The following is a 21,485-nucleotide window of genomic DNA, read 5'->3' as shown; positions in this document are numbered from 1 at the left end:
GGATCAGAAGAAGTGATTTCACGGGCCTGTACACGCCCATGCACCCATGCAATGTACATTGCTATTTTAGGAATTCCATTTCAAGTGTGCAAATATCAATCCATTTGGCTATAAATAGATCCCTCTATGCTCAGAAACAAGGACCCTGCACGCCAGCTTTGAATCCATAGGGATTCAAACCCTCTCATTTCAAAGGATAAACTTGATAGTTTCCTTTGGAAATTAAGTTTGAATCTCACTGTTTTGAGATTCAAAACTCCAAGAGTCCTGAGCTTTTCATCCATTCAATTCTACTCCTTCAAGTGTCCTGAACAAGATCAAGAGCAAGCAAGAGCAAGATCAATCAAGCACAGACTTGCATTGAAGGTATTTTCCAGAAATTTTCATTTCTTAGATTCTCACTTAATTCTCCATAATTCTCTTGGATCCTTGGTTGTCTGAAGTCCTACCAACGTAGGCAATAAGATTGAGTTGCTTTGAGGTCAAATCGAAGCAACTCAGATCGTGAACCTCAAATTTCAACTCCTTTTATCTCTCAATATACTTGGAGTTTGGATAAAATGAGGCCAAATTTGAGCTCAGAGGCATTTTTACTTTAAATTCATGTCCTTATTTTTAATTTTGGTGATGGTTGTGAGTGAACCAGTCCAGTGAAGCTCACCCGAGAAGGAGACCGGAGCTTTGGCTCCGGTGATGTGTTGGCACTCATCAGAACCACTTGATCCATTTAAAATGTTTTAATCACGCTGTAAGACCCTAATTTTGACCCTAAGATCCCTCATGCAATTTCATCATAAACATTAGCATTGGGATCATACCTTGGCATCCTCCTTACTCTTTTTCATTGGGTTTGTTTTGGGAGAGATCACCAAGTACTTTGTGATTATATCATACTTGTATTTTATCATTTCACTAACCAAAATACCAAAAATATGTCTTTGCCTAACTCTTTTGTAGAAAGGGCATGATCTCATTGATTCATCAAGATTACATCTAGGGTTTGAGACCCTCATGAACAAAGAGCACAACCAAGAATTGATTCAAGAATGGTTATAAACATCATATATGAGTCCAATGATCTCTATATTTTATATTGATCAAGTTTTCTTCAAGAGTTTGAGGGTGATTTGCCTTGGAAACCCTAGTTTGACTGGGTATCTTGAGTAACTTCTCCAACAAGCTATCTCACCAATTGATCAAATGTATCAAGGGACACTTCAAAATTCATCATCTTATGCATATATGATCTACCATGAGCCAAGAAAGTCAAGAGAATTGGAAATTAGCAAGTTGGTTGATGGTGGTTGGCTAGATGGATTCATCTGATCAAAACTGGGTCTCCCTAGACCCTATCTCCTACAATTTTCACCATATGAAAATGATTCCAAGAGAAACATTACTCTAAATGACATTAAAAACAACTTTCATGTTGAGACATAGAGCTAGTTTTGCTTGGAAAATCATTTTCTATGTTGAAACATTGTAGGTCATTTTGTCTAAACCCTAATTTGAAAGTAAACTTCCCAAGGCCATAACTTGCTCAATTTTTATGAGATGAAATATTTCCAAGTTGCACAATAAAATTCAATGTGTCTACTACAACTTTTATTTTTGGAGTGGGAGCTAATTCAACTTTTTTGAGCATGTGATATGAGGGTACATTATAGGTCACTTTTGACCTATACCATTGATAAAGTGATTTTTCCAAACTTAAAAAATGCATAACTCTATCATTTCAAATCCAAATGACATGAAATTGGTGACCATTTTGAAGGTGTTTGATAGGCTATAACTTTGCTGAAGACACGTTTCTCATTTGAAGCTCCTATAAAACGTTAAGCAAGGTGGAATATTGAGACATATGGCTTGACACTTAGAAATATTCTGATATGCCAATTTTTTCCCAAACTTCCACCTCTAATTTCTCCAAGTTTCAAGATCCAAATGAAAAAGTGTTCAACATCAAACTTGTTCCTCTTGATCTCACATTTCCAAAGAGATCAAATTCATTCATTTTGGATGATAAATACATAGGCTGCGCATGGCTTAAACAGGCTGATATCATTTGGCATGGATCAATCTTCAAGCATCAATGTTCAGTTGCCTTGCAATCCAAGCCTACTTCAACACATCTGATCTTCAATTATGGACTTCAAACCATCATTTCATGGGCCTATGCACGCCCATGCAACATTACATCACTATTTGCCAATTTTGGAAAGTGAAAGTGAGTGTGCAATTATCAACCAATTCAGTTATAAATAGAGCTTCAATTGCTCAGAATTCACAACACCATTGCGCCAGCTTTGATCCCCCATTGAAAACCCTTCATTCTCAAAGGATAAACCTGATAAATTCGTTGAATTTGATCTTGAATCTCCACTATTTTGGAATTCAATTCTCCAGGAATCCATTGCTTCTAAACCACTTAATCCTTCTCCTGCAAGCAAGTTGAGTGAGTCCAAGCATAAGCAAGATCAAGATCCATCGAGTTCAGACCTACATTGAAGGTGATTTTCAGAAATTTTAAACTCTTCGATTCTCTTAAATTCTTGCTCAATTCCATTTATTCTTTGGTTGTCTAAAGTCCTACCAATGTAGGCAAGAAGATTGAGTTGCTCTGAGGCCAAATAGGAACAACTCAGTTCATGTACCTCAAATTTCAATTCCACATTGTAGCGGGGTATTCGTTACCTTTAGATTTATTGACTAAATCAAAAGTAAATCATACAATTTGAGTCGCCACCGCACTTCTATTTATCCAAAGGAAAGGTTAGAAAGCGAACAAAAACCGAGAAGTTTTATCAAATCAAAAACTAATAAAAATGTCAGAGATCTGGGTAAGGGGGTTGGTTATGCAATGGGAAGGTTTTAAGCACCCAAAACATCCTAGGTACTCCTAGGGAGCCCTTTTCACAATTGTTGTAAGGTAGGTTGGTATTTGTGAAAAATTATTTGTGCAAACATGATTGGGGAGATGAGAGAAGAATGTACAAATTATTTACAATTTTGTGTTTGAATGGATAAACCCATTGCCTACGTACCATCTTAAAAAAGGTAGGATCAAAACCTCATAGTTCGGGGTAAGAATCTCAAAAGAAGTTGGTGAATTGATTGGTCAAAAGCCTTAAGGTCTTTTGTTATCAAAGGGAGAAGACTCAACCTAAAACCACAAATCCACCATGTGAGGAGAGCTTCAACATGCTAGTGAGGGGTTAACCCTATAATAAGCATGGAATACTTATTGTCCATCACTAAGGATATAGGTGAGTATTATATCAACCTCAAGGATAACTCAAACCTAATAGCTAATGTTTATGAAAAGCTTTGGCAAGAAGTGGCCATTGAAACCACAAAAAACAATTGAGTGAGTTGTATTTACCAATGAAGAGTATTTACAAAGTAAGGTCAAAGTTGACTTAGGATTCAATTCAAAATAAGTGTTATGAAAAGAAGTTTGAAAATCAAAAGCATAGTGCTTAGGTTTCTAATTTTTGGAAACAATGTTAATGTTTGCACAAAAGTTTTGGCTTGGGTTAGAGTGGAGGGAAGAAGAAGAATGGCTAAGTCCTAAACATACAAAGGTGAAGGAAGAGAAATAAAACCACATTGGAGTTCCCTTCTTGAGATCATAGTGATGATCCAAGTTGTTCCCTTTCCTTTGGGATTAGCAAGCAATAATCAAATAACTCAAGCAATCAAGCACACAATCAAACAAGCTCCTAGGAATCTTCCAATGGCTCTTGTATCTCTCACTTTGGGTGCTCATGACAATGATTCTTCTACTTGGCAAGTTTGGGATCCCTAGCACAAGAACACACAAATCAAAACGTTCCACAAAACAAATAAAGAATGGACAAGAGGGAGTTTAGAATTTGGTCCTTTCAATTCATCTTCAACATTAAGCATTCTAAAGGCATGAGGCCTAGTTGCTCTTTGACATTTATAGCATTCTAAAGGCATGAGGCCTAGTTGCTCTTCAAAATCCATTAGCATAGGGAATGTCCTAAAGTCTAAGTCCTTTTGTCCATTTGCATTTGGTTCACACAAACAAAAACAACACAAGCACAATAATATATACACAATAATGTGCTCAAGTGAGCAAAAGGCAAATTGCATTATCATAAACATGAGCTCAAGTGAGCAAAGGGGAAAAGCAAATGAATTAATGAACAAGATATTAAATTGCATAAAAGTAAATTTCAAGAATTAAATGACTTGAATTAAAAGTTAATGGTCAATAGTTAGTGTTAGTGTGCCATATGGCAAGTTAGCGCTATGTTAAGCAATCGTAAGTGGACTAATGTAGTAGTCACGCCTATCTGAGGCCGGTCAATAAAATATAGGCAACAAACATAAGTTAGAGATCTTGACTAGTAAGCCAAGCTCCTACAACTTGCCATGCCAAAAGAAAAGAAGAATGATCTTGTATTGATTTAGGTTTTTTGCTTGACCAAGAAGCAACCTATCCTTAATGCAAAGCCGTTCACTTGATCTTTGATCAAAATGAATTAGATTTGAATCAAGGAAGGTTAAGCCTCCCATATGTCAAGGCTAACCACCAATCTTTAACTCATTGATCAAAAAGGAAAAGAAGAAGAAGAAGATGAATAAGAATGTATCAAATGAACTATCCAACACACATTGATCAAACATGATTAGAATCAAAGTCAATCAATGGTAAACAGAAGCAAAATGGAACTTAGAAGTCAAGAAACAAATAAAATATTTTTGGTATTTTTGAAAATTAAAATAATACTTGAATTAAAATAAACAATTAAAGGTCAAACTTCAAATCCATTTCAAATCAACTTGGAAAAGTCCAAATGGATCATCCTAAGTTCAACAAGGTCAAACAAAGTTTGATAAAAATTTTCAGCATTTTTAGAAACCGGAAACTAATTTTAAACAATTAAAAATGAATAAAAATAACCTAATTGAACTAAAATCTCAAATAAATCTCAAATCAATTAATAAATTGATGAGAATATTTTTCATAGATTCATCATCATTCAAGGAGGTTAAGAAAATATTTTTGTATTTTTTGGATATTGGAAACTATTTAAAATGAATTAAGAATAACCAGAAAAGCGAAAATTCACAAAAAATATCAAATGACAAAATAAAAAATATTAAAAATCATTTCAGAAACTAGAATTAAAAAGGGAAATAATGCAATTGGTCCCATATTTTTTGGATTTAAAATAAAAGAGATATGAATTTTTGAAATAAAATGAAATAAAGGAAAATAAAATAGAAAATCAGAAAATAGGAAAAAGCCTGGCACGTTGGATCAACCTCATTAAATGAGGTGGCACATCCAAGGATCCTCATGCGCGCGCTCACCATAGTCCAAAGTCAAATGAGAAACACAACGTATTTAAAAAAGTCATAACAATATGAATGGCATGGATTAGATCTGGAAATGCAATCACACGGCCTAGATTCAATCTGGCAAGGGGACGGTGGTGTACACCACCGTCTTCTCCGGCGAGTACATGAACTCCGGTGACCTTTGCAGGTTTTAAAAAGTTGATGAAAACATGCGATCCTCATATCATTGGAAAGCTGGGGTGATGTACATGACCCCTGTGCCATTGGTTTTCACTCTAGACTCTCATAGGAAGAGAAATCAGAGATGGAAAATTATGGAGTTCAAACTGAACTTGATGGATTTATGAAATTAAGTACACAATTCAATTGCCTCTTATGAGAGGACTTCAGAGGAGCCAACAAACACAAGAAATGATCAAGAATAAGTGAGTTTCGAATTGAAAAAGTTTGAACAACAACCTTTGAAGTGCAGGTCTATGAAGCACGATCCTTCCCAATTCTTGATAGCAGCTTGTTCTTGAGATGGAAATAGGGCTAGGCTAAGGAATTAGAGTCCAATAATCAACCAAGGAACTTGAAAATTGGATCTGAAAAATTGAAGTGAAAATGCAAAATTCCTTTTGGTGAGGTTTGGATTCACTTTTGCAGCATATAAGGCACCTTAAGGTTGGTTATTGATGAAGCTGAGCAGCTCTATTTATAGCAAGGCATGATGGAAGCAAGGTGGATTTCATGTGTGCATGAAGTGAGGGCCTCTATGCATGGGCCTGTGCAGGCGCATGGGAGGCCCAAATGCAATTGATTTGGCATGATGAAATCATAATTATCAGGTTTGGACGTGCAAATGTAATTGAATTGGAGTGTGCATGAAGTTTCAACATTGTTTCCAAAAATGCACATAAATCTTCTCCTCTTTAAAAATACACTTTACCAAAATGAAACATGGCCTTGTGGGTAATGGTTGGAAAGGTCTTGACATGAGGAACAATTGTTATGTTGAACAAAAATCCATTTGGAGTTGGGAAATTAATGAAAACTGATCATAAAGTTCAATGTGCAAAACATGTATATGTGAATTTTGTCAAAATGGACCAACTTCAAGCCCTTCTGTTTCAATGATGCAAGCCTCAAATGACAAAACCTTCAACATAAAAGTTGTGGATCGTTTCAAGATAATAAATTTGGACTCAAATTGTGCATCATTTGGATTTTTTATGAGGAAGGTATGGGCACTTGAAGTTGGACTTTTTCACATTTCAATGACTTTGGTCCAAAGTGACCTATAATGTTTTGCATTATCACATGTGTTTATTTTAGGATTATGAAAATTTGTTAAACATAACAAATGAATTAGACATCTTAAAATTTCCAATGCATTTGATACCACCTCAAAATCATGAAAAATGAGTGAGTTAGGTCCTTGGGAAGTTGACCCAAAATTAGGGTTTCAATCAAAATGACCTATAATGTTTTGAAATCAATGATGACCTTCCAAGCTTCAAATCAATTTTTGATGAACATGAAAGTTGTTCATATGGTTCTTAAGAACATATTTTCTCTTGGGGTCATCTTAATTTTACAAACACATTAGAAGTTAGGTCTCAGTGGATTTCAAAATAGTCAGATGAATTGACGGATCAACTTCTCAAGTCCAAACTTCAAATCTTAATGAATTGATGATTGAGGACACTCAAATAAGCTCAAATATGCATTAAATGATGAATTAAAGAACTTCCCTTGATTGTATTTGATCATGGGTTGAGGTTGCTTCATGAGCAAGGCATAGTTGATGCATAGATGAATTAGGGTTTCCTTGGGAAACAAGCCTCAAGCCCTTTGGTTTGCTTTGATCAAATTGACAAATTGAGATACTTGGGAGGCATATATGATGATTGAGAGCCTTGTGAACCATTGTCATTCTTGCTTTCAACTTCATATGGCCATTCTTTGAGCATGGGGGCCTCCTAGGAGCCTTGGATCTTATGATTGCTCAAGCTACAAAACAAAAGATGTTGGTGACATATTTTTTTTGTTTTTGGTTAGTAAACAAAATAAGAAAAGCAATAATATACAATTCAAGAATGCTTGGTGGTCTCAAACCAACTCACACAAGTCCCAACCCTAGGGTTAAGGAGCCAAGATGCTATGATCCTTGAGGCAAATGTAAATGCAATGATATGATGCCATGAGGGATCTTAGGGTCAAAATTGGGGTCTTACACACATATCTCTCAATATATTTAGAATTGGAATGAATGGAGGTCAGATTCGAGCTCAGTGCCATTTTTTCTTCAAGATCATGTCCTTGTTTTTCTTTTTGGTGATGGTTCATCTTGACCAGTCCGGTGAGGTCCACCAGAGAAGATGATCGGAGCTCTGGCTCCGACGATGACTTGGCAAGGTTGTGAACCATAGGATCCATGTATCACGTTTTAATCTTGATCGTCCCTTGTAATTACCATTGGTACAACGCAGTTGACTAAGGTACATGTGGAACTCGCGTTTTGGATCATTAGATCTGCCACCTCAATTAATGAGGGAGATCTGATGGTCCACATATTTTTGATTTTTTGATATTTTATTTTAATTTCATTTTCTTCAATAATTCATATTAAATTTAATATTGATCCAAAAAATATGGGGCTTTCACCAAAAAATTTCAAATATTTTTCTCTTTCATATTCGGAATTAAAACTATTTTTTGGATCATTATTAATATTTTTCATGAATTAATTGATTTTGCATTTGTTTTTAATTGTTTAAAAATATTTTTAAGTGTCCAAAAATTATGAATTTTTTCTCCAAGGTCCTTTGACCTTGTTTGACCTATGATAAATCTCACGGCCATTTCTTTGGTGTTTTGATGAGATTTTAGGAATTGGACAAAACATATTTGATTTTAATGCATTATTTTATTATTTTTAATTGAATAAATGCCAATTAAATTTTGTTGACCATTTTTATTGACTTGTTTGAGTTTGCTTGTTTGTTGTTGGGCCTTGGTCAAGGTTGATTTGACTTTGTCAAGTTATTATCATTGAATTTAGGGGATTGATGGAATGAACATTCCATCTCCCAAAATGAATGGATGATATTAATTTGGTAAAAGTCCTCCTTTGACCAATTTGTGATTTCATTCATCCCCTTCCCACTTCATCTCATTCCTCTTCTTCATTCATTTATTTCGATTTGACCTATGACATCTCAAAGTCCTAATGCTAGTTGATTAAAAGATTAACATGAGTATGGATGAGATTAGGCCACACCTTTTGCATATTTTTGTGTGTGGTATGTTTCATGAGCATAGTTCATAATACTATGTCTCTAACATGCATTAACACCAAAAGTCTATTGCCCGACCTCAAATAGTTGTGACTTCTACTTAAGTTCAATTACGATTGCTTAACATAGCGCTAAATTTGTGACATAAAAGGCATAAGCATTCTAGTTAGTGAGATTGTAAGTCTCCCCTCTTTCATGGTATTGTGTGGAAACTTGGCATTCTTTCCTTCCTTTGGAAGATGTTTTGGTTCAAGGATCCATGCTTGTGATAAGTAGGTTGAGTGTTCTCCAAAGAATGTCTTGAAAAGCAAAAGCAAAACAAAACTAACTTCTAACCTACTAACTACTAACTTTTAATTTCAAGCTTTTACTTTGATGCAATTTACTTTTAGCACTTTATTTCATTTTCCATTATACATATCATTCTAATTGTTTATGTTAATGTAATTTTCACTTTGTCCATTTGAACCATATTGTGTGATATATTTTGTTTGTGTATACTTTGCTTGTTTGTGTGGTCTTTGACCATTAATGCACATAATAATAACAAAAACCCTAAAAAACTTTTGAGTGGACTGTTGGTTTGATCTTGGACAAATGAACTTAGAACTTAGGTAACATTCCTTTGCTAATGGACTTGGCCAATGCCAACTTGTTGAAGAACCAAGTGCTTGCAAAAATTTGAAATTCATCTGATACATCATTCAAGATCTCTCTAAGATTCATCTGCAACATGATTATTGTGAAGCTGCTATTTTGAACTTGTGACTTGTGGAATTCATCTGTTACATGGGCTATTCTGAAGAATATCATGGAAGGAATAAGCTTGGATGAGGCCATCTTTATTTGATGCCTTGCTCTTCAAGATAATATAATTATGCATTTGTGTGTTGCTTGATTCTAAAAGTTCAAGGGAATTCTGGGTTTCTATTGACATACTTGTCTATTAGATTGCTACCCATTTGGTCATATCTTTTCAACTCTAAACTTTTAATTTTGTGCATAGGATAGTCTCTTCATCTTCTCCCCATTTCTTTAATTTCAAAATCTCTCCCTCCATTTTCAAAATCTTCTTTGTGTGAACTATTTTTGTTCTAAACTTTGACCACTTTTGCAAAAAGATAGAAACTTTGGTCTTATGCCATTGCATTTTCAAACTTCTTTTCTTAAACCAAACTTTTAAATAAACTTAACTATATTTGACTTAAACTTTCAAAAAGCAAAAAAAGAACTGACTCATTCAAATCATTTTAGGCCTTTGTGCCTTTCAAACCTAATTTTGTTAAAATCAACACACTCATTTTGAAATTTATAGCACGAACTACGAGGTTTTGATCCCTCATTTTTATGTTGGTACGTAGGCACAAGACCGAAGGTCTTGTCAAACACAAAAATATAATTAATGAATTCTTTTTTCATCCCCCATTCTATTTGTTTGTAAACATCACTTTGTACAAAATACATATGCACACAAAAAGGGCTCCCTAGGAGTACCTAGGCCACTTTGGGTGCTAACACCTTCCCTCTGTGTAACTGACCCCCTTACTTGTGATCTCTGACTTTTATTAGTTTTTATTTGAAAACTTCTTACTTTTTGGGTTTTGTTCGTACTTTTTTCCCTTTTCCCTTGGAAACAATAAAAGCGCGGTGGTGACTCTTGTTAATTGATCTCTAGCTTGTCAATAGCTTGATGATCATGAATTTCCCGCTACATAAATTAAGTGGCGAATCTGTTGGGGATTAGTCTCCAGTGGGTTTAGCCTACTTTTTGTGTGAATATATTTATATATATGTGATGTTTGTATATATGTATGTGTGATATAATCTGCTTGTTGTGCTTGATGATCTCTGAGTGGTGAGATAAGTTCTAACCTGAACTTGAGTGCAATTAAGATAGGAGGATGGTATAGTCATGTTCGACTTGTGTGGAGTAGTCCTTAACAAGTTGGCTTGAGATCCATCTGCTCAGTGGAGACTCCTTTGGATTTGGAAATGTCACACAAGTATTTGTGATTAGGCATTGCTATCTCTAATTGGGTCTAAGAAGCTGAGGACCTTAAAACATTTAACCCATCTTGGCCTATTTAGGACGTAGTGCGGAGACTATTCAAGTGTAGACTTGATAACATTTGTTACACGATACTACACTCAGACGAGTTTCTCTTGAGAATATTATGGGTCGATGAGTCAGTCATCTTAACCTGTAATATCCGATAGATGGAATTAAGACTCTGGGAACTTTTTAGAACATGATCTACAGGTTTTTATCTTTAGTTCACTCCTTTGGGATGGTTCTTACCCAGACTCCATGCTCGTGACTTGCAACAAACCCTTGATTCTTGGTTGATCCAATCAAGTCTTGTCAATATCAATGGAACTTGGGTGTTGATAAGGTGTAAACCATAATCCACCAAAATGGATGATTGATCTTGACAATGACTTGATTCATCCATTGACCTTTGTTTTCCTTGTGTGTGATCCCTTATTTGTGATTGTTGCATTCATGCATTCATGCATTCATGCACATCATAACATTCATCACACAAAAATTTCAAGAAACTAAGGTATCATTTGCAAATATTTTAGACTATGGATTATGGACGAAGGAACACTAAGAAGTATAGTTTCAGATGTACCGACTTGAAAGAGTTAAGGAAGCTAGCATCTTTTGTATTAGATCCCTTGGACTTCAAACAACGTCATGGGAAACTTCTGTCCATTTTGTCTGCTGATGTGGTTGAAGGTCTTTTGAGTGTGCTAGTGCAGTTCTATGATCCTCTCTACCATTGTTTCACTTTCCCAGATTTTTAGCTTGTGCCTACCTTGGAGGAATATTCTCATCTTTTGGGGATACCTGTTTCTAGTAGAGTGCCTTTTAGTGGATTGGAGGAGATTCCCCGATCTAGTATTATTGCTGAAACTCTTCACTTGAAGAAGTCTGAGATAAAGGTTCATTGGGTGAAGAAAGGAGGGTTATTTGGGTTGCCATCCATTTTCCTTATCAAGGAAGCTACAACGTTTGCTCAAGCTGGTAGTATGGACGCTTTTGAAGCTATTTTTATGTTGCTCATCTATGGATTAGCTTTGTTCCCTAACATTGACGGTTTTGTTGATGTTAACGCCATTAGACTTTTCTTGATTGGGAATCATGTGCCTACTTTGTTGGGTGATATGTATTTCTCTTTGCATCTAAGGAATTATAAAGGTGGTGGAACGATTGTCTGTTGCACTCCTCTTCTATACAAGTGGTTTATTTCGCACTTGCCTCAGACGCCTGCTTTTGTGGAGAACAAACAATGTCTACGGTGGTCTCAGAGACTTATGTCTCTCACTAATGATGATATAGTTTGGTATGACCCATCTTTAAGCAGCGTGGAGATTATTGATAGTTGTGGTGAATTCTCTAATGTGCCTCTCATTGGCACACAAGGAGGAATTAACTAAAACCCTGCTTTGGCTCGTCGTCAACTTGGGTTCCCCTTGAGAGACAAACCTAATAACATGTTGTTAGAAGGTCTTTTCTATCAAGAGCGTAAAGATCCCTAACATTTGAAGCAGAAGATTGTGCATGCTTGGCATAATGTGCATAGGAAAGGAAGATCCGAGCTTGGTCTGCACAATTGTGTAGCTTTGGAAGCTTACACTCTTTGGGTGAAGAAGAGAGCTATGGAGTTGAAGATGCCTTATGCTTGTGAAAGACCTATGGCTATGGTTGTGGTTGAGCCATTAACTCTCCCTAACTAAGACGTAGAGGAGTTGGAAGACGTGCTCGTCAAGATGAAGCAAGAGAAGGATATGTGGGAAGAGCGTTTCCATGCTTTGAGCAAAAAGCATGAGGAGTTGCAATTGGAGTCTAAGGACAAAGATGCACTGATTGAGCTACTTGAAGATCGAGTGACGAAGAGACAGAGAGAGCCAGAGGTTTCATCTTCTAGCATGCCTCAGCCTTCCGTTGCTTGGAAGAAGATTGTTGACCAGCTTGTCCTCGAGAAGACTCAGATGAAGGCTTCTTTTAAGACCGAGATCCATCGCATTCGAAGGAAGTACGTGCCTTCAGTCAGATCTTCTAACATTGTTGTTAGGGATCCTTAGGATGACTAGTCTCCTTTTCTCTTGTATCTTTTATTTTGGTTTCTGAAATTGTACTCAGTGTAATCCTTCCAATTTATATAAATAAAAAGAGATTTTTGGTCGTATCAAATTGTTGCTATTTCCATTCAAATATTATATATTTGCAAATGATATAGTAAGTTCCTTGGAAAAATAAAAATAATCAAGCATTGCATTTCATGCATCATTTGCATAAGCAGGTTTTTGCCAGGTGTCTGATTGATGTTCTTCTGTGCTTTAGCCAAGCTGACTCACCGGTACAACACCAGGGCCAATCATCAGAAAATCATGGAACACCTTGAGCAAGAGAACAAAGAGCTAAAGGACGAGATCGCCCGACTGACTGCCATGATGGAGTCAGTTCTTGCTGCTCAGAATCAAGCTTCTCCAACACCTGCAACTCCTCCCGCGAGGACTGTTATCTCAGAAGTGGTTACCTCTACCGTGCCTGCTGCCACCGCCCACTTTGCGCCGAACCTGCCTTTCGGATTGCCGTGGGGAATGCCGCCCAACTTTGTGCCAGAAGGCTTTGTGCATACCTTTGCTTCTATACCGGCATCTAGCCCGGTCATGTCCGTGCCACCTCCAGTTGTGCACACTTTGCCTCGCGTAAAGGATACCATCTATCATTTCGATCCGTTTGAGGGTCCGGATATTTATGAGAAGATGGACGAAATGAAAGACCAATTTCTTGAGTTGCGCAAGGAATTGAAAATGCTGAGAGGTAAAGATCTGTTTGGGAAGAGTGCTGCTAAATTGTGCTTAGTACCCAATGTTAAAATCCCAGTGAAGTTCAAAGTGCCTGACTTTGAAAAATATAAGGGAAACTCTTGTCCGCTCAGTCATCTTGTGATGTATGGCCGCAAGATGTCAACTCAGATAGATAACGACCAATTGCTTATTCACTACTTCCAGGATAGCCTGACTGGTGCTGCACTCCGTTGGTATATGGGGTTGGATAGTGAATGCATCTTCACTTTCAATGACTTGGGAGAGGCTTTTGTGAAGCAATACAAGTACAATGTGGATATGGCGCCGCACAGGGACCAGCTGAGGTCCACGTCCCAAAAGATAAAGAGACATTCAAGGAGTATGCGCAGCGATGGAGAGAGTTGGTTGCCCAGATCACTCCTCCTTTGGAAGAGAAAGAGATGACAAAAATCTTTCTGAAAACCCTGAGTTCATTTTACTATGAATGCATGATCGCCAGTGCCCCCAGTGATTTGACTGAAATGGTAAATATGGGGATGAGACTTGAAGAAGGGGTCCGTGAAGGACGTTTGTCAAAAGATGAGGCATCAACAAGCAAGAAGTATGGAAGTAGTTTCAGCAAGAAGAAGGATAGTGAAGCAAATGCAATTTCCAGTGGGAGGCAGAGGAGGCCTCAGATCAGAAGAAATCCACCACCCCGTCAACATCATCATCATCAAGTATCATCAGTAATTCTGGTATTTTCTAATCAGCAAACAACACCAATTCAACAACAACATCAACAACAACCGCAAGAAAGAACAAACACCTACAACAACAACAATACCAACAACAGTCATCATCAGCAGAACTTTGAGAGGAAGAAGGTCTCTTTTGACCCGATTCCTATGTCGTATGCAGAGTTGTATCCCTCGTTGGTTCTAAAGAACTTGACTCAACCGAGGAATCCACCACAGATCCCAGAATCACTTCCTTGGTGGTATAAACCTGAGCTTCGATGTGCTTTTCATCAGGGTGCATTTGGGCATGATATTGAAAACTGTTATCCATTGAAATATGAGGTGCAAAAGCTTTTGAAGAGTGGTATGGTGTCCTTTGAGGACTGCACGCCAAATGTGAAAGCTAACCCTTTACCCGCTCATGGGAACTCTTCAGTGAATATGATGGACGGCTGTCCTGGTGAGTTCAAAGTTTTTGATGTCCGGTTTATCCGAAGATCTTTGGTGCAGATGCACAAAGATATTTGTTTGGTGAGTAACTGTGAACATGACCATGATGGTTGTGTTGTTTGTAGCGTGAACCCAAGAGGGTGTGATGTAGTGAAAAGGGACATCCAGCATTTGATGGATGAAGGCATGATCCAGATTGTTCAATCCCGTCATGTAGATGAAGACGTCAATGTCATAGTGCCTGTTTTCAAGCAACCAGAGCGGTTGATAATCCAGTATGATAGCAGCAATAACAAGAACGTCAATCAAAGATCAGTTTCGCCGTTGGTAATACGGTTAGCGGCCCCAGTCCCGTATTCATCTGATAAGGTTGTACGGTACCAGTACAATGCTACGATGATAGATAATGGTCAAGAGGTCCCGTTACCTATAACCAGTTCAATGGTGAGCATTGCAGATGTTACGAAGGTGACCCGCAGTGGTCGAGTGTTTGGACCAGTCGTCCCCGAGAATGAAGAAGAGTTGATTGTTGGTAAGAAAGCGAAGGTGCCTAATGTAGATCCGGTTGGTTGCTCAAAAGATAAGTCTGGTGAATCCAAAAACTTGAAAGCCAACGATGATGATGAGGTACTCCGATTGGATAAAAGGAGTGAATTTAATGTGGTTGAGCAGCTGCTGTAGCACCTCAAATTTGCACCCATCATTGTACATACATTCTCATATTAGGTCATAGCATATCATGGTCCACTGCATAGCATTGCATTGTTCCATTTGCCTCAAGTGCAAGCCAATCAAGAAATTAGGTCAAACTGGTCAGGAGATCAGTCAGTCAAGCAAGCAAGCACAATTCTCAAGGAGCCAAGGCCCTAGGGTTGGTCCAACATGTTCACATGACTTGGGGATCCATTTGAAGTGTTTTGGTCAAGGATTGGATGTTCAGAAGTCATCAGTCAATGCACAGTCAGTCAGAAACCCTAAAAGTCAATTGTTGGTCAACTGTCCATTTAATCAGTGGTTTGATGGTTGGATTTGGTTTGAGAGGTCTCATTCATGTCCCAATAGGCCTCATATATCATGTCAAACATCATCATGGAAGAATTTGAAGCCAGACAAGAAATTTCCAAAAATGGAAACTGGACCTGTAATTGAAACTTACCAAAAATGGAAAGTCTTGATCCTCAAACTTACATCATGATACAAGCTTCAAATGAATTTTTGCCCAACATGAAAGTTGAAGATCTTGTTCTCCCATTTCCAAAAAGTCCAAGAACACTCAATTCCCATGTATGGTTGGCAAGTTATGATCAAATAGTTTTCAAAAATTCTTGAACTTCAAAAGGCCATATCTCTCAAACCATTTGGCCAATTTGGGTGGGGTTTTTTCCTACAAGTCACATTTGACCTTATCTTTCCAAATATGTCATCCTCATGCACCAAAACATCACCATGCAAAATGGCATTTTTGAACTTGCCTTAATTGATTTCAAGTGAGTTGAATTTTGACTTTTCAAAATAATCATTTCTAACCAATTCTACCCTTCAAATATGTGCTGAAAATGCATTTGAGACTTGTTGGAAGCCCATTCTTGTGCAGTACATATAGCCATCACCTACTTGCTTGAAAATTGGAAGAAAAGTACACTTTTACCAACTACATCCCACATTTTCATGGCCTTTGATTCAGTACCACAAGCAACATCAAACAGCAGATCTTAACATTTTTTTCTGTCATTTGAAACCCCTAGTAGCAGCCTCCAAAACAGAGAACTTCACTCATTCTCGAAAACTTCATTTTTGCATTTTGCCAAAATCTGTCAACATTGGCCAAAGGACTGAACCCTGCCTTGCTTAATACAACATCCATTCATCATTTTGAACCTGTTTTCACCACCATTCTCCAGCTGGAAGGCCATTTCCACAACTGTTTTTCTTCACACATCATCCATGGCAGAATTCGGTTTAAGCATTTCCAAGGGCTGTTGAGCTACAAGCCACTCACCATTCATCATTTCAAACCACAAGCTTCATCTGTTTGAGCTTATAACGCACAAACAACACTGTTTCGTGGATTTCTTCAAAATCAAGTAAGAACTCGAGTCACTCTTTTCTCTAAATCATGCATTGCTTTGTGTAGAGCTCTTTGTGCTGGTCATTTTGGAACTTGAACCACTAAAAATGGTTGATTATTTTTGAAGTTATGTTGTTTTGAAGTTTTGATGATAGAACTTGTTTGTGCTTGATTCATGGTGTGTGTGATGTTTTAATGAAAAGTGATGATGGATTCGTGTTTGCCATGCCTTGATGATCATTTGTGTGTGTTCAATTGAGATTTCTGGGCATTTTGAAAAATCACGATTGAAGGAAGAAGATGGAGTTTACTGTACACGATGAACCCTAAAGCCATTTTCCAGATTTTTCTGCTGCTTCACGTGTGCATGAACCGCGCCTCTTTTCCATTTGAAACGGACCAATCACAACATTTCCTTTCCCTGGCCAAAACGCTGCGTTTTGGATAAGTGACCTGGGAATTACAAGTTTGCCATCAGCGTGGCACATGACCCATTAAATGACATTGTTTTTTTTATTTTAATTTCATTTTAATCATCAAACTTTGAAAAATCATAACTCATTCATTTTAAATCCATTTCTCATGGAAATTTTTGCATTATCTTCATCATGATCTCTACTTTTTTATCATATTTTTTCCAGATTTTTATGATCATTAGATTTTAATTGGTATTAGGGTTTGTGACATGTGCTCATTTTTTGTACACTTTGCCAAAACATTTGTGAAATGGTGATACTTTATCCAATGGCTCCCAAATTTTTTGTGCTTAAACTAGACAAACTCATGGTGATTTTGGTGTAGAGTTTGTGAATTTATCATTTCTGGTTTGTGAGTTATGATTTTTTGAATTAGGGTGTGACAATTTGTGTCACACCATTGATGTCCAACTTCATGGTTTTCATTACCATGCTTCTTGACCTCCAATTGATCTGATTTTTTGCATGAACCTACTATTGTATGTCTCGTTTACATGTGAATTTTCCTGGAATTATTTGTGGCATTTCCTAATTGTTTGAGATTTTCTCCCCTGCTTAGTCAAATGTTGACTTTTTGTGACACATGTTCCCATTTCATTTGTGAAATTCTCATACTTTATTAGATGGACATGAAATTTTACATGAGATAACTAGAGATCCTCATCTTTGCCATGGTTTTAGTCCCATTCATTTATCATACACCATCCCTGATTTATGATTTTTCTAAGTTGATGCATGTTTGGTTGACTTCTTTGAGCATGTTCAAAATTGCTTTGACTTTCTGATTTTCATTGACTGCCTTCCACTTGTCCAAATGAGATGAAATTTGACATGCTTGCCATTCTGTGGGTTGTGATTGGTCATGATTTATTTGGTGATTTTTAGAAATGTTTGAGTTGACTTTTGAGTTAAGTCTTGCTGTTGACTTCTATGAGCTTCTGTTTGCAACACTTTGACCTAAATTGTTCATGAAATGATGATAGTGATTGATATGAGTGTGAGCCCAATTGGTTGTGTTTCTTAATTGTTTGAACATGATTTTGGATGCTTGCCCTTTGCTGTTTTGACTTTTTCATTCTCTTTTGACCCTAGGCTTGCCCTAGTGGTCCTGGTACTCACTTTTGAGCTTATGTTTTCAGGTTAAGCCACAAATGCTTCAATGAGACCAATACAAATTGATTGAGTGTGCTTGTTTATCATGACTAACATGCTTGTTTTGTAGGTTGCTTGGCTCACATGCCTTGAACCTTGTGCATTGCACATTTATCTGCTTGTGCTGACTGTTAACCTTTGTTTCATTCTGATTTAACTTTGACTTGTATACTAACTGTGCTTGACTGATTTCAGGTACTTTAGTTGCTTTTAGTTCCTTGTGAACTTTGCTTTGCTTTGCTTGATAAGCAATTTGCATTGAGGTATACCTTTCTATCTTCATGTAGTCTGGAAGACCTGGCCTGTTACTTGGCCAGGCAACTGTCTGAAGCCCTCCTTAAGAGGCAATGTTTGTGACTGTTTACATTTGTCCTTGTACAGAGTCAAAGACCTCCTAAGTGAAGAGGCATTGGCAGACACAAGGGATATGCAATCTATCCCCTGCTATTCTGTGTGTCATCTGCTTTGCTCGCACCACTGTGTTGATGCATTGCAGATACAAACCCAAGATCTTGTACGATTGTACAGTTGAGTCAGTTTTAAATGTGTAGAAGGGTTCCCACTTTCTGAACCCACACATTCTTGTCTCAAGCTCTCCCAGGCCAGGGATAAGAGCTGTGAAGTCTTATCTTCACTCACCTTTCATCTGCTTCACCTTAGCCCCTCAATGGCAAGGTTAAGAGCACATTCACCCAGTTCCAGAGGTTTGTCTGTTGAGGTTGATATGACCCCTCGACTAAAACCTAACCCTTGTTTGAGCCACTTGCTTGTGTATAGTGTGTGCTATCTGTGCTTGTATGTTTGATTAGACTTGCTTCCTGTGCAAGTTAGGGTTAGTTTAGACTTGCTTCCTGTGCAAGTTAGGTTTTGCTTGGCTTGCTTCCTGTGCAAGTTAAGTGTGTGTGTGGCTTGCTTCCTGTGCAAGTCATGCTTAGGATAGGCTGGCTCCCTGTGCCAGTTAGCTAGAAACCTTAACTTAGGGATGATTTTGCATGATAACATCTAGGCTCGAGTCGTAGTCTCCCTAGTTGTGTCTCCCTCTGTTATCTGGTTAGGCTAGTCCTTTATCCCTCCGTAGGGGAACTACGTCGCCCTGATCCTCATACCAGATGAGGTACGTAGGCAGGAGATGAGCAGATCTCTCCGGGCGCCTGTGTCTTTGTTTTGTCTTGTTGTGTGCTTGGAAGCTGATGTAAGTCCATCGAGTGGCAGTTAGGTTCCAGTGTGCGTGTGTTTGGTTCGGATGCTGATGTAAGTCCAGTGATTGGCATTCAGGCTCCACGTTTGCCTTTGTTTGTGTTTGTTTGAGTGCGTGTCAGCCGAGCTACGAATGCTCTGATTCTTCTCTCGTCCGAGAAGATACGTATGCATAGGATGCGATATCCTAGCGAGCATGTGTCGTTTCCCCAGTCCGAACTACCTCGACTCTGATGTCTATGCTTGATAGACTAAGTAGGCCCAGGATGCGATATCCTGCCGAGTCAGTCTTGTTTGTTTTCTTGTGTCTCTTTCAGCCAGTGTGTGTGTGTTTAAGCAATGTTTCAGCAACCATTTTCCTTCCTTTTGTGCGTGGATCCCGTAGAGTACTACGGATGCGTAGGGGTGCTAATACCTTCCCTTCGCATAACCGACTCCCGAACCCATTCTCTTTGGTCGCGAGACCATGTCCTTTCCCAGGTTTACTCTGAGCGTTTCCTTTCCCTCTTTTGGGATAAATAACGCACGGTGGCGGCTCTGTTGTTCTTGTTTTCCCGCCGGTTTTTCGCGTGATGCGACAGCTGGCGACTCTGCTGGGGATTATTAGAGAAGTTGACCTATGCTGGTCCATCTTCCCTGAGCGAGTCTCTCCTAGCGCTCCCTAGGTTAGGATTTTGGTTGCTGTTTGCTGTTGTATTTATTGCATTCATTGTATATATGTGCACTTACTGTTTGCATTTATTATTTGCATTAATGTTTGCATTTCATTCATATTCATCTGCTGTGCTGTCTGTGTTCCTCTGTTTGGGGGTGGGAGTTACTTGAGGTAAAAGGCCCAATACCCAGGCCATGAGTGAAATTTAGGATACTTAGGAATAGAGTGATTCATGGGAAGCGGGTGGTATTGCGCCACTTAGCGGAACATTGATATCACGAGCAGTTCAGACCCTGGTGGGACATTATCGTTACATACTTCGGGTGTGTATATGATGATGTTCTGCGAAAGGTTATTTATGCTGCGTTTCTTTCGACCTTACCCTGGCCTAGATAACACCCGTGAGTGGGGAGGGTTTGATCATTACAGGTACAGTTGCTGATTGGTTGGTGATTTGTTGGTGACTCTTGGTACTGATGGTGACTGTGAATTATGGGGCATTTATTTCTGGGACGCCAGAGTTCTGTCCATGGTTTGTCAGCGGGTTCCGTTTATTTCGGATCCCCGGACTGAGTTGAGAGTACTCGTTCAGAGGATCTGTCTGTCACCCGTTCAGTGGTTGTTCCTGTGAAGTTAGTGATGTAATCTCCGGTTCCGTTTATTTCGGAACTCCCCAAGTTGGATTTATGGTGACTTGGTCCCGCAAATTGACTGGTTCAGAAAAGCAGAGGGTCTACAGTTGACTTGGTGGCACAAGAGCCTGCATTCATGCATTTGCATCATATCATCTCGCATTCATCTGCATTCAATTCATGTCTGTCCGTACTCAGGGCCCGTTATTTTTAAATTAAAAACCCCGGTTGAGAGACATCCAGATGTCAAAATGTTGTTGATTAAATTTTATCTGTCTCAATGAAACCAGAAAAAAGAGGACTGAATGTTCCTAGTATGGACAGACATTGCATGTGTGAGTCATACTAACCCATTTGCTGTTTTGTAGGTTTCAGTATTCAACCGGTACGCATAGCTCGTCTGTTCAGATAACCTGCTGGGGATCAACAAATCCAAGCTGATGGATCTTCCCAACGCCGATATCCTTGAACTGAAAGAGATGATGAGGGAGTTGTTCAGTGTTGTGCAAGGGCTTGCCTTGGGACAGAAGGCCATGTCTGAGAGATTGGAAAAGATTGAGAAATGGCTGATAGTAGAGAAGGTTCAGGGGAAGGCTCCGTCCTCCGAAGTAAACAAACCTTCTGGTACTGTAGCAAGGAAATCCTCCGACAGTGGTCCATTCAAGGGGGAAGTTGAGCCAGTTGGTGTGCCTGCAAAGAA

The sequence above is a fragment of the Lathyrus oleraceus genome, chromosome 3 (genome assembly GCF_024323335.1).
Source record: "Lathyrus oleraceus cultivar Zhongwan6 chromosome 3, CAAS_Psat_ZW6_1.0, whole genome shotgun sequence".
Lineage (NCBI taxonomy): Eukaryota > Viridiplantae > Streptophyta > Magnoliopsida > Fabales > Fabaceae > Lathyrus > Lathyrus oleraceus.
This window is presented reverse-complemented; position numbering follows the sequence as displayed.